The following is a 13,289-nucleotide window of genomic DNA, read 5'->3' as shown; positions in this document are numbered from 1 at the left end:
AACAAGTGACACAAGAGCGTCCGAAAACAGCGCGAGACCAGATCGGAACGGGAGATTCCGGAGCAGCACCAACCGACCTGGGAGGGTAAGAAGTAAAAAGAAATCAAAGCATGATGTCACAGGAAAGCGGGGAATTGATTGGTTGGTCAGTATTTCTCTCTTTTTCTTGGTCATTGCTTTAAATTGAGAGCCGGGATTAAAACCTAAACATTCAAAACTTGAAAACTTAATTAATTAAATAAAAGACATTAGAAATGGCAGGGGCATGTGGTATGTTGCAGCTGAAGCATGTGGGAGCTGGTGGACACCAGCGTGATCCACGGCGACCACATCTGCAGTAAGTGTTGGCTGCTCAAGGAACTTCGGCTCCAAGTTGATGAACTGGAGTTCGAGCTTCAAAGTCTGCGACACATCTGGGAGGGGGAGAGTTACCTGGACGCGGTGTTTCACCAGGCAGTCACACCCCTTAGGTTAAATAATTCAAATTTGGTCCATGGTCAGGGACAGGAGGGTGTGATTACGAGTGAGGCAGGTATGGTGACCCAGAATGTAGTGATGGAGGAGCCTCAGCCCTTGCAATTATCCAACACGTATGAGGTTCTTACTCCATGTGTGGACGAGAGCAGGAACTGCAGGGAGGGAGAGCAGGGACTGTAGGAAGGATGAGCAAACTGACCACAGCACCGTGGTACAGGGGCCATTCAAGTTTGGGAAGTAAAAAGGAATGTGATAGTGGTAGGGGACAGTATAGTTAGGGGGATAGATACTGTTCTTCTGCAGCCGAGAGCGCGAGTCTCGAAGATAGAGTTGCCTGCCCGGTGCCAGGATTAAGGACATCTCCTCTGGGCTGGAGAGAGACTTGGACTGGGAGGGAAAAGATCCAGTTGTCGTGGTACCAACGACGTAAGTAAGACAAAGATAGAGGTTCTGCTGAGGGAGTATAAGCAGCTAGGGGCTAAATTAAAAAGCAGAAGCACAAAGGTAATAATCTCTGGATTGCTACCTGAGCCACGAGTAAATTTGCATCGGGTAAATAAGATCAGAGAGTTGAACATGTGGCTCAAAGATTGGTGTGGGAGAAATGGGTTTCAATTCATGGGGCACTAGTACTGGGATACGAGGGAGCTGTTCTATCGAGACAGGCTTCACTTGAACCAGGCTGGGACCAGTCTCCAGGTGAATTGAATAACTAGGGTTGTAGATAGGGCTTTAAACTAAATACAGGTACAGCGCCTAAAATCCGGAACCCTCGGGACTGAAGCCGTTCCAGATTCCGGGTTTTTCCAGACTTTCGACCCGTTTCTGATGTCACGAATCCAGGTTCGGGTATTTCTGGATTTCGGAACGTCAGAAAGTGGGGAGGATTCCCGCCGAGGAGCTGTTGGGGTGGTCTGGCCTCACCGAGGATGTCGTCGGGCGGGCCCCGCCGAGGAGATTGTCGTCGAGCAGGGGTCTCGCCGAGGAGGTGGTCGAGCAGGGGCGGCCCCGCCCCACCGAGGAGGTTGTCATCGGGCGGGCCGGCCCTGCCGAGGTTGTGTTCGGGCAGGCCCCGCTGAGGAAGCCCCGAGGTCGGCAGGGTCGTCGGGTCCGGATTCCGGAACATTTTCGGATTCCGAACGACCCTGCCACCAATCATCCCAAGTCCGAAACTCCGGATTCTCGACGCTGCACCTGTAGTGGGGGTGGGGGGTGGGGTAGGGGGGAGGGATCCAGTGAGCAGAAATGTAAAAAGTCAAAGAGAAAGGAGAAGGCAAATGTGCAGGGTAGCGATAGGGGTAATGATAACCAGAGTGTGACAGGAAAGGACAGAGCGTATACACATAAGAAAGCATCAGAAAGAGTCAGAGTCAGGAAAATTAAAAGCTCTTTATCTGAATGCACACAGCATTCCTAACAAGATAGATGAGTTGACGACACAAATAGAAATAAATGGGTATGATCTGATTGCCGTTAGAGATGTGGTTGCAAGGTGACCAAGGCTGAGAACTGAATATTCAGGGTTATTTGTCTTTTTGGAAGGATAAGCAGAAAGGAAAATGAGGTGGTGTCGCTCTGTTAATAAAAGATGAGATCAGTGCAGTAGTGAAAAATGACATTGGCTCAGAAGATCATGATGTAGAATCAGTTTGGGTAGAGATAAGAAATAATAAGGGAAATAAGTCACTGGTGAGAGTGGTCTATAGGCCCCCTAACAGTAGCCACACTGTGGGACAGGGTATAAATCAAGAAATAATGGACGCTTGTAAGAAAGGTACGGCAATAATTGTGTGCAATTTTAATCTTCATATTGATTGGACAAATCAAGTTGGCAAAGGTAGCCTGGAAGAAGAGTTCATAGTGTATGCGGAATGGTTTCTTGGAAAAATACATTGTGGAACCAACCAGGGAGCAGACTATTTTCAATCTGGTAATGTATAATGAGTCTGGATTAATTAATGATCTCTTAGTGAAGGATCCTCTTGGGAAGAGTGATCATAGCATGGTGGAATTTCAAATTCAGTTTGAGGGTGGAGAAGCTAGGTCTCAAACTCGAGTCCTGAACTTAAATACCGGCAAATACAAAAGGTATGAAGGCAGAGTTGGCTAAAGCTCACTAGGATAATAGATTAAAGAGAAAGACGGTAGAAAAGCAATGACAAACATTTAAAGAAATATTTCAGAACTCTCAGCAAAGATATATTCCAGTGAGAAAGAAAGACTCCAAGAGAAGGATAAACCTAGCTAAAGTAAAGTTGGTCGCTTAGAGGATGAGATTGGGGAAATTAATAATGGGAAATGGGGAAATGGCAGAGATTTTGAACAAATATTTTGTATCTGTGTTCACGGCAGAAGACTCTAAAAGCCTCCCAATAATTGATCAGCAAGGGCTATTGGGGGAGAGGAACTTAAAACAAACACTATCACTAGAGGAAAAAGTACTAGGCAAACTAATGGGACTAAGGATGGACAAGTCCCCTGGACCTGATGGCCTGCATCCTAGGGTCTTAAAAGAGATAGTGGATGCAATCTACCAAAATTCCCTGGATTTTGGAGAGGTCCCAGCGGGTTTGAAAACCGCAAATGGAATGCCCTTATGTAAAAAAGGAGGGAGACAGAAAGTAGGAAACCATGAACCAGTTAGCCTAACATCTGCCATTTGGAAAATGCTGGAGTCCATTATTAAGGAAGTAGTAGACATTTAGAAAATCATAATGCAGTCAAGCAGAGTCAACATGGTTTTATGAAAGGGAAATCATGTTTGACAAATTTGCTGGAGTTCTTTGAGGATGTCACGAGCAGGGTGGATAAAGGGGAAACAGTAGATGTCATGTATTTGGATTTCCAGAAGGCATTCGATAAGGTGCCACATAAAAGGTTACTGCACAAGAGCTCACGGGATTGGAGGTAATATATTAGCATGGATAAAAGATTGGCTAACAGAAAACAGAGAGTTGAGGATAAATGGGTCATTTTCAGGTTGGCAAACTGTAACTAGTGGGGTGCCACAGGGATCAGTGCTGGGGCCTCAACTATTTACAATCAATATTAATGACTTGGATGAAGGAACCAAGTGTAATGTTGTCTAATTTGCTCATGATACAAAGATAGGTGGGAAAGCAAGTTGTGAGGAGGATGCAAAGAATCTGAAAAAGCATATAGATAGGCTAAGTGAGTGGGCAAAAATTTGGCAAATGGAGTATAATGTGGGAAAATGTGAGATTATCTACTTTGGTAGGAAAAATAAAAAAGCAAATTATTAAATGGGGAGAGATTACAAAATGTTGGAGTACAGAGGGATCTGGGAGTCCTTGTACATGAAACACAAAGAGTTAGCATGCAGGCACAGCAACTAATTAGGAAGGCAAATTGAATGTTGGCTTTATTGCAAGTGGGATGGAGTGTAAAAATAGGGAAGTCCTCCTACAACTGTACAGGATGTTGGTGAGATCACACCTGGAGTACTGTGTACAGTTTTGGTCTCTTTATTTAAGGATGGACATACTTGCATTGGAGGCAGTTCAGAGAAGATTCATGAGGTTGAATCCTGAGATGAAGGTGTTGTCATATGAAGGTTAAGCAGTTTGGGCCTATACTCATTGGAGTTTAGAAGACTGAGAAGTGATCTTATTGAAACATGTAAGATACTGAAGGGGCTCGACAAGGTAGATGCAGAGAGGATGTTTCCACTCATGGGGGAATCTAGAACTAGGGGGCATTGTTTCAGAATAAGGGGTTGCCCATTTAAAATGATGAGGAGGAATTTCTTCTCAGAGGGTCGTGAATCTTTGGAATTCTGTTCCCCAGAGTGCTGTGGAGGCTGGATCATTGAACATATTTACAGTGTAGATGGACAGATTTCTGAATGATAAAGGAATCAAGGGTTATAGGGAGAGGACAGGGAAGTGGAGTTGAGGCCAAGATCAGATCAGCCATGATTTTTTTTTTAAATAGGTGCAGGAGCAGGCCATTCAGCCCTTCTAGCCTGCACCGCCATTCAATGAGTTCATGGCTGAACATGAAACTTCAGTACCCCCTTCCTGCTTTCTCGCCATAACCCTTGATCCCCCGAGTAGTAAGGACTTCATCTAACTCCCTTTTGAATATATTTAGTGAATTGGCCTCAACTACTTTCTGTGGTAGAGAATTCCACAGGTTCACCACTCTCTGGGTGAAGAAGTTTCTCCTCATCTCGGTCCTAAATGGCTTACCCCTTATCCTCAGACTGTGACCCCTGGTTCTGGACTTCCCCAACATTGGGAACATTCTTTCTGCATCTAACCTGTCTAAACCCGTCAGAATTTTAAACGTTTCTATGAGGTCCCCTCTCATTCTTCTGAACTCCAAGGTCAGTCCCGCCATCCCGGGAATCAGTCTGGTGAACCTTCGCTGCACTCCCTCAATAGCAAGAATGTCCTTCCTCAAGTTAGGAGACCAAAACTGTACACAATACTCCAGGTGTGGCCTCACCGAGGCCCTGTACAACTGTAGCAACACCTCCCTGCCCCTGTATTCAAATCCCCTCGCTATGAAGGCCAACATGCCATTTGCTTTCTTAACCGCCTGCTGTACCTGCATGCTAACCTTCAATGACTGATGTACCATGACACCCAGGTCTCGTTGCACCTTCCCTTTTCCTAATCTGTCACCATTCAGATAATAGTCTGTCTCTCTGTTTTTACCACCAAAGTGGATAACCTCACATTTATCCACATTATACTTCAATTGAATGGAGGAGCAGGCTCGAGGAGCCAAATGGCCTACTCCTGCTCCTATTTCTTACGTTCTTATGAATTGGAGGGGTTGAGGTAGAGGAACAGGAGGTCTGTGTGGGAATTCATAGAAAGGGTCAGAGTCCAACTTCACCTTCCTATTCATTATCATCCTCCTGATGATCAAAATAGTTGACAAGGTGATAGTGATCTCATTGCAGTTGTTCCTCCTAATCATCATCAGCACCACCACCACTTTCCACCACCTCTGCCCTACCCTATGACCAACCCCTCCCCCCTCTCCCTCCCAGTTACTGTGGTGGATCTGCAGGTCGAAGTCACAAATGGTTGAGCTGAAACTCTTGGGTTTAAAAACACGAGGAGGGGGTTGGGAAATTCTGTCTGTGTAGTGCTGCACGTGTAGTGCAGGGCGGCAGTGCACGTATTCCGTCACAAACCTGGAGAGGGCAATGCCCATCGCCATCTTTCACAGGAAGAGAGTAGTGCTTCCACAGTACTAACTCAATTGATACTTTTTGATGAGGTAACAGAGAGGGCTGATGAGGGCAATGCAGTTGATGTGGTGTACGTGGACTTCCAAAAGGCGCATAGAATAAAAGGGACAGTGGCAGCATGGATACAAAATTGGCTAAGTGAAGGAAGCAGAGAGATGAGGTGAACGGTTGTTTCTCGGACTGGAGGAAGGTATGCAGTGGTGTTCCCCAGAGGTCAGTACTAGGACCACTGATTTTCTTGATATATATTAATGACTTGGACTAGGGTGTACAGGGCACAATTTCAAAATTTGTAGATGACATAAAATTTGGAAGTATAGTGAACAGTGAGGAGGATAGTGAGAGACTTCAAGAAGGCAGACAGGCTGGTGCAATGGGTACACACTACCTGAAAGGGTGGTAGAGGCAGAAACCCTCATCACATTTAAACATTACTCAAATGTGCACATATAGGGCTCAATTTTCCCCAGTATTTGCTCCCTTTTTTTGGAGTAGGCTGCTTTTTCTGGCCGAACTTAAAATCCCCAGTTTTCCCAATCAATTTGCACCAGCATAACTCACTTAAGTTAAGTTTTTTTGGGTAAGTTCTTTTTTCTCAAAAGGGGGCGTTACCAGCCACCTACTCACATTCTGGCCATTTAGGAAACTTTGGCCAGCTAATAGTTACTCCATTTCTGCTTAAGCCAGCGTATGTGGCCACTCGAGAAAACCCTTGCAGAGAGTTAAAGAAATCGGCGCAAGTACATCGGAGACCATTCAGCCTAGGATAGGGGCGGGAAGCGGAGAGGACGTGAACCTGAACCAACCAAGTCTTAGGGAACAGACTTGCAAAACCATCCTGCCTTCGCACAATTAAAATAATAAGAAATAAAAAATTAAAGTCCTACCTTCCGGATCAAACTCCAATTCACCTTTCTGCACTCGGCACGGGAAACATAGAAACATAGAAAATAGGTGCAGGAGCAGGCCATTCAGCCCTTCTAGCCTGCACCGCCATTCAACGAGTTCATGGCTGAACATGAAACTTCAGTACCCACTTCCTGCTTTCACGCCATACCCCTTGATCCCCCGAGTAGTAAGGACTTCATCTAACTCCCTTTTGAATATATTTAGTGAATTGGCCTCAACTACTTCCTGTGGTAGAGAATTCCACAGGTTCACCACTCTCTGGGTGAAGAAGTTTCTCCTTATCTCGGTCCTAAATGGCTTACCCCTTATCCTTAGACTGTGACCCCTGGTTCTGGACTTCCCCAACATTGGGAACATTCTTCCTGCATCCAACCTGTCCAAACCCGTCAGAATTTTAAACGTTTCTATGAGGTCCCCTCTCACTCTTCTGAACTCCAGTGAATACAAGCCCAGTTGATTCAGTCTTTCTTGATAGGTCAGTCCCACCATCCCGGGAATCAGTCTGGTGAATCTTCGCTGCACTCCCTCAACAGCAAGTATGTCCTTCCTCAAGTTAGGAGACCAAAACTGTACACAATACTCCAGGTGTGGCCTCACCAAGGCCCTGTACAACTGTAGCAACACCTCCCTGCCCCTGTACTCAAATCCCCTCGCTATGAAGGCCAACATGCCATTTGCTTTCTTAACCGCCTGCTGTACCTGCATGCCAACCTTTAATGACTGATGTACCATGACACCCAGGTCTCGTTGCACCTTCCCTTTTCCTAATCTGTCACCATTCAGATAATAGTCTGTCTCTCTGTTTTTACCACCGAAGTGGATAACCTCACATTTATCCACATTATACTTCATCTGCCACGCATTTGCCCACTCACCTAACCTATCCAAGTCACTCTGTAGCCTCATAGCATCCTCCTCGCAGCTCACACTGCCACCCAACTTAGTGTCATCCGCAAATTTGGAGATACTACATTTAATCCCCTCGTCTAAATCATTAATGTACAATGTAAACAGCTGGGGCCCCAGCACAGAACCCTGCGGTACCCCACTAGTCACTGCCTGCCATTCCGAAAAGTCCCCATTTACTCCTACTCTTTGCTTCCTGTCTGACAACCAGTTCTCAATCCACGTCAGCACACTACCCCCAATCCCATGTGCTTTAACTTTGCACATTAATCTCCTGTGTGGGAAGGCAGCGGGCCGGTGCAGGAGACCACTCGGCCTGGGCTAGGGGCGGGACAATGCACTGGGAGGCCACTCAGCCTGGGCTAGGGGCGGGAGAACGCACTGGGAGGCCACGCGGCCTGGGCTAGGGGCGGGAGAACGCATTGGGAGGCCACTCGGCCTGGTCTAGGGGCGGGAGAATGCATTGGGAGGCCACTCGGCCTGGGCTAGGGGCGGGAGAACGCACTGGGAGGCCACTTAGCCTGGGCTAGGGGCAGGACAACGCACTGGGAGACCACTCGGTCTGGGCTAGGGGCGGGAGGGAGCAATTCAACAGAGAGGCTGGTTTGGGAGAAGAGGAACTTTGTGGTCTGCAGCCTGTGCGTGGTGATCACACCTTCCCTGCACATTCAGTTCCAGTATAGGCAGCAGAGCTATCAGGACATGCAGCACAATTAAAAGCAATAGCACCAATTTGGATCTCCAGAAGATCAGAATCGGCATTCTTCGATACAGCACGGCCATATTCTTAAAAACTCCGATTAAGAATCTTCAGAATAAAATATTTATTGTTAGTTGCTTTTGAAGTCTGGTTTCCTTGCACGTTTGCAGCAGAGTCTTGTCCAGCACCGAGAGACTGCCCTCAGCTCAGAAGCAGGCTGGATAAGACTCAGTGCATGGCTGAGGTTTGTTCAGTGCAGCCCTGGTCAGTGTGACCGTCCTGGCTTATCGCATTGCAAACAGAGGCCTGTGGAACCAGCCCTGAGGACTACACTTCATGCGAGGGTTCTCCATATCTGCAGCACAGAAGGCACACAGACTCGGAGCGTTACTGCGCATGTGCGGCCATCACTTTTTTCCATCGCGCATGTGTAGACGTCCTGGCACATTTTCCAGCGCAGAACACAGGCTCCACCCACCCCCCCCACCCCCCGAGGCAATTGGCCACGCTGCGCGGCTGCAGAGAAGAGACCAGACAGCAGCAAAAGTTGGAACATTTTGTTTTGGCAGGTTGGGAGCCAGGACGGGGAGTGGGCACTCGAAAGTGGTCAGGAAACCTGGGAGAACGGGAATCCCGCAGGTCCTTCCGAATTTAACAGATTATGAGGCTGGCGGATAGACCCATGGAACTAGGCAGCAGAGAGGAGGGAGGGATCACTGGGGGCCGGGGGAGCCAGAGCACAAGGGGGCCTGGAGGAGGAGTGGGGGAGGAAATCAGCATTGATTGGGGCTGAAGTGCCAGTTCAGAGTCCAAGGAAGCAGGGGTGGGGTCAGGCACAATCGTGGGCAAGAGTAGCAAATAAATGGAAAGATTCAGGAATGATCGGGGGCCGGAGGAGCATGGAGGGTGGTGGGATAGGGGGCAGGTGAGCATCAGAGGGAGATGAGTAGCATGGGGTGGGGTTTGGTGAGTGCCTTGTGGCGGGGGGTGGTGGATCGGAGGTGGGGATGGGGGGTGGTGGAGCCTCCTATCGCAGGGGATGGGTTCAGCAGAGATGCTGGATCCAGAAGGCAAGTGTAATGGCACTTACCTCCTGGATCCAGCAGCCTTCGCCTTACTTTAGCTTGTGGGTTTCACGAGGCCTGCAAAACCCAACCAACCAGAGTTAAATTTAAATGGGTGACCCACTCCCTGGGAGCGGGAAGGCTGTGAAAGTGTGTGTGTTTGGTGGAGGGTCTGTTCGAAAGTCAGACCTTTATTACTTTCACTTCTCGCTGACCCAAACTCACCCGTTTTGGCGGATTAAAATCCCGCCCCCCACAATTGCTTTGGTCTGCCTAATATTTAGCTGAAGGAAATTTCTGCTCATCCTGTACTGGATGCCATACCATGTATGTCCAGTCACGTGTGGTGGTTGTGGTCTGAAGAATGCAGGATACATGAGGGAACCCACAAGAAGCTCAAGCATATCAAATTTATTTACCACCAGTTGCAACAACTTGTATTCAAATAGCACCTTTAACGTAGTAAAATGTCCAAAGGCGCTTCACAGGAGTGTTTCAACACAAAACAAATAAATTTGACACCGCGCCACATAAGAAGAAATTACGGCAGATGTAGGTTTTAAGGAGCGTCTTAAAGGAGAAGAGTTAACATAGAAACATAGAAAATAGGTGCAGGAGCAGGCCATTCAGCCCTTCTAGCCTGCACCGCCATTCAATGAGTTCATGGCTGAACATGAAACTTCAGTACCCACTTCCTGCTTTCACGCCATACCCCTTGATCCCCCGAGTAGTAAGGACTTCATCTAACTCCCTTTTGAATATATTTAGTGAATTGGCCTCAACTACTTTCTGTGGTAGAGAATTCCACAGGTTCACCACTCTCTGGGTGAAGAAGTTTCTCCTTATCTCGGTCCTAAATGGCTTACCCCTTATCCTTAGACTGTGACCCCTGGTTCTGGACTTCCCCAACATTGGGAACATTCTTCCTGCATCCAACCTGTCCAAACCCGTCAGAATTTTAAACGTTTCTATGAGATCCCCTCTCACTCTTCTGAACTCCAGTGAATACAAGCCCAGTTGATCCAGTCTTTCTTGATAGGTCAGTCCCACCATCCCGGGAAACAGTCTGGTGAATCTTCGCTGCACTCCCTCAATAGCAAGAATGTCCTTCCTCAAGTTAGGAGACCAAAACTGTACACAGTACTCCAGGTGTGGCCTCACCAAGGCCCTGTACAACTGTAGCAACACCTCCCTGCCCCTGTACTCAAATCCCGTCGCTATGAAGGCCAACATGCCATTTGCTTTCTTAACCGCCTGCTGTACCTGCATGCCAACCTTCAATGACTGATGTACCATGACACCCAGGTCTCGTTGCACCTTCCCTTTTCCTAATCTGTCACCATTCAGATAATAGTCTGTCTCTCTGTTTTTACCACCAAAGTGGATAACCTCACATTTTTCCACATTATACTTCATCTGCCACGCATTTGCCCACTCACCTAACCTATCCAAGTCACTCTGCAGCCTCATAGCATCCTCCTCGCAGCTCACACTGCCACCCAACTTAGTGTCATCCGCAAATTTGGAGATACTACATTTAATCCCCTCGTCTAAATCATTAATGTACAATGTAAACAGCTGGGGCCCCAGCACAGAACCCTGCAGTACCCCACTAGTCACTGCCTGCCATTCCGAAAAGTACCCATTTACTCCTACTTTTTGCTTCCTGTCTGACAACCAGTTCTCAATCCACGTCAGCACACTACCCCCAATCCCATGTGCTTTAACTTTGCACATTAATCTCCTGTGTGGGACCTTGTCGAAAGCCTTCTGAAAGTCCAAATATACCACATCAACTGGTACTCCTTTGTCCACTTTATTGGAAACATCCTCAAAAAATTCCAGAAGATTTGTCAAGCATGATCTCCCTTTCACAAATCCATGCTGACTTGGACCTATCATGTCACCATTTTCCAAATGCGCTGCTATGACATCCTTAATAATTGATTCCATCATTTTACCCACTACTGAGGTCAGGCTGAACGGTCTATAATTCCCTGCTTTCTCTCTCCCTCCTTTTTTAAAAAGTGGGGTTACATTGGCTACCCTCCACTCGATAGGAACTGATCCAGAGTCAATGGAATGTTGGAAAATGACTGTCAATGCATCCGCTATTTCCAAGGCCACCTCCTTAAGTACTCTGGGATGCAGTCCATCAGGCCCTGGGGATTTATCGGCCTTCAATCCCATCAATTTCCCCAACACAATTTCCCGACTAATAAAGATTTCCCTCAGTTCCTCCTCCTTACTAGACCCTCTGACCACTTTTATATCCGGAAGGTTCTTTGTGTCCTCCTCAGTGAATACTGAACCAAAGTACTTGTTCAATTGATCTGCCATTTCTTTGTTCCCCGTTATGACTTCCCCTGATTCTGACTGCAGGGGACCTACATTTGTCTTTACTAACCTTTTTTTCTTTACATACCTATAGAAACTTTTGCAATCCGCCTTAATGTTCCCTGCAAGCTTCTTCTCGTACTCCATTTTCCCTGCCCTAATCAAACCCTTTGTCCTCCTCTGCTGAGTTCTAAATTTCTCCCAGTCCCCGGGTTTGCTGCTATTTCTGGCCAATTTGTATGCCATTTCCTTGGCTTTAATACTATCCCTGATTTCCCTAGATAGCCACGGTTGAGCCACCTTCCCTTTTTTATTTTTACGCCAGACAGGAATGTACAATTGTTGTAATTCACCCATGCGGTCTCTAAATGTCTGCCATTGCCCATCCACATTCAACCCCTTAAGTATCATTAGCCAATCTATCTTAGCCAATTCATGCCTCATATCTTCAAAGTTACCCTTCTTTAAGTTCTGGACCATGGTCTCTGAATTAACTGTTTCATTCTCCATCCTAATGCAGAATTCCACCATATTATGGTCACTCTTCCCCAAGGGGCCTCGCACAATGAGATTGCTAATTAATCCTCTCTCATTACACAACACCCAGTCTAAGATGGCCTCCCCCCTAGTTGGTTCCTCGACATATTGGTCTAGAAAACCATCCCTTATGCACTCCAGGAAATCCTCCTCCACCGTATTGCTTCCAGTTTGGCTAGCCCAATCTATGTGCATATTAAAGTCACCCATTATAACTGCTGCACCTTTATTGCATGCACTCCTAATTTCCTGTTTGATGCCCTCCCCAACATCACTACTACTGTTTGGAGGTCTGTACACAACTCCCACTAACGATTTTTGCCCTTTAGTGTTCTGCAGCTCTACCCATATAGATTCCACATCATCCAAGCTGATGTCTTTCCTAACTATTGCATTAATCTCCTCTTTAACCAGCAATGCTACCCCACCTCCTTTTCCTTTTATTCTATCCTTCCTGAATGTTGAATACCCCTGGATGTTGAGTTCCCAGCCCTGATCATCCTGGAGCCACGTCTCCGTAATCCCAATCACATCATATTTGTTAACATCTATTTGCACAGTTAATTCATCCACCTTATTGCGGATACTCCTTGCATTAAGACACAAAGCCTTCAGGTTTGCTTTTTTAACACCCTTTGTCCTTCTAGAATTTTGCTGTACAGTGGCCCTTTTTGTTCTTTGCCTTGGGTTTCTATGCCCTCCACTTTTCCTCATCTCCTTTCTGTCTTTTGCTTTTGCCTCATTTTTGTCTCCCTCTGTCTCCCTGCATAGGTTCTCATCCCCCTGCAATATTAGTTTAACTCCTCCCCAACAGCACTAGCAAACACTCCCCCTAGGACATTGGTTCCGGTCCTGCCCAGGTGCAGACCGTCCGGTTTGTACTGGTCCCACCTCCCCCAGAACCAGTTCCAATGCCCCAAAAATTTGAATCCCTCCCTGCTGCACCACTGCTCAAGCCATGTATTCATCTGCACTATCCTGCGATTCCTACTCTGACTAGCATGTGGCAGTGGTAGGAATCCCGAGATTACTACTTTTGAGGTCCTACTTTTTAATTTAGCTCCTAGCTCCTTAAATTCTTTTCGTAGGACCTCATCCATTTTTTTACCTATGTCGTTGGTACCAATGTGCA

This window comes from Pristiophorus japonicus, unplaced genomic scaffold (genome assembly GCF_044704955.1).
Source record: "Pristiophorus japonicus isolate sPriJap1 unplaced genomic scaffold, sPriJap1.hap1 HAP1_SCAFFOLD_395, whole genome shotgun sequence".
Taxonomy (NCBI): Eukaryota; Metazoa; Chordata; class Chondrichthyes; family Pristiophoridae; genus Pristiophorus; species Pristiophorus japonicus.
Note: the sequence above shows the minus strand (reverse complement) of the source record.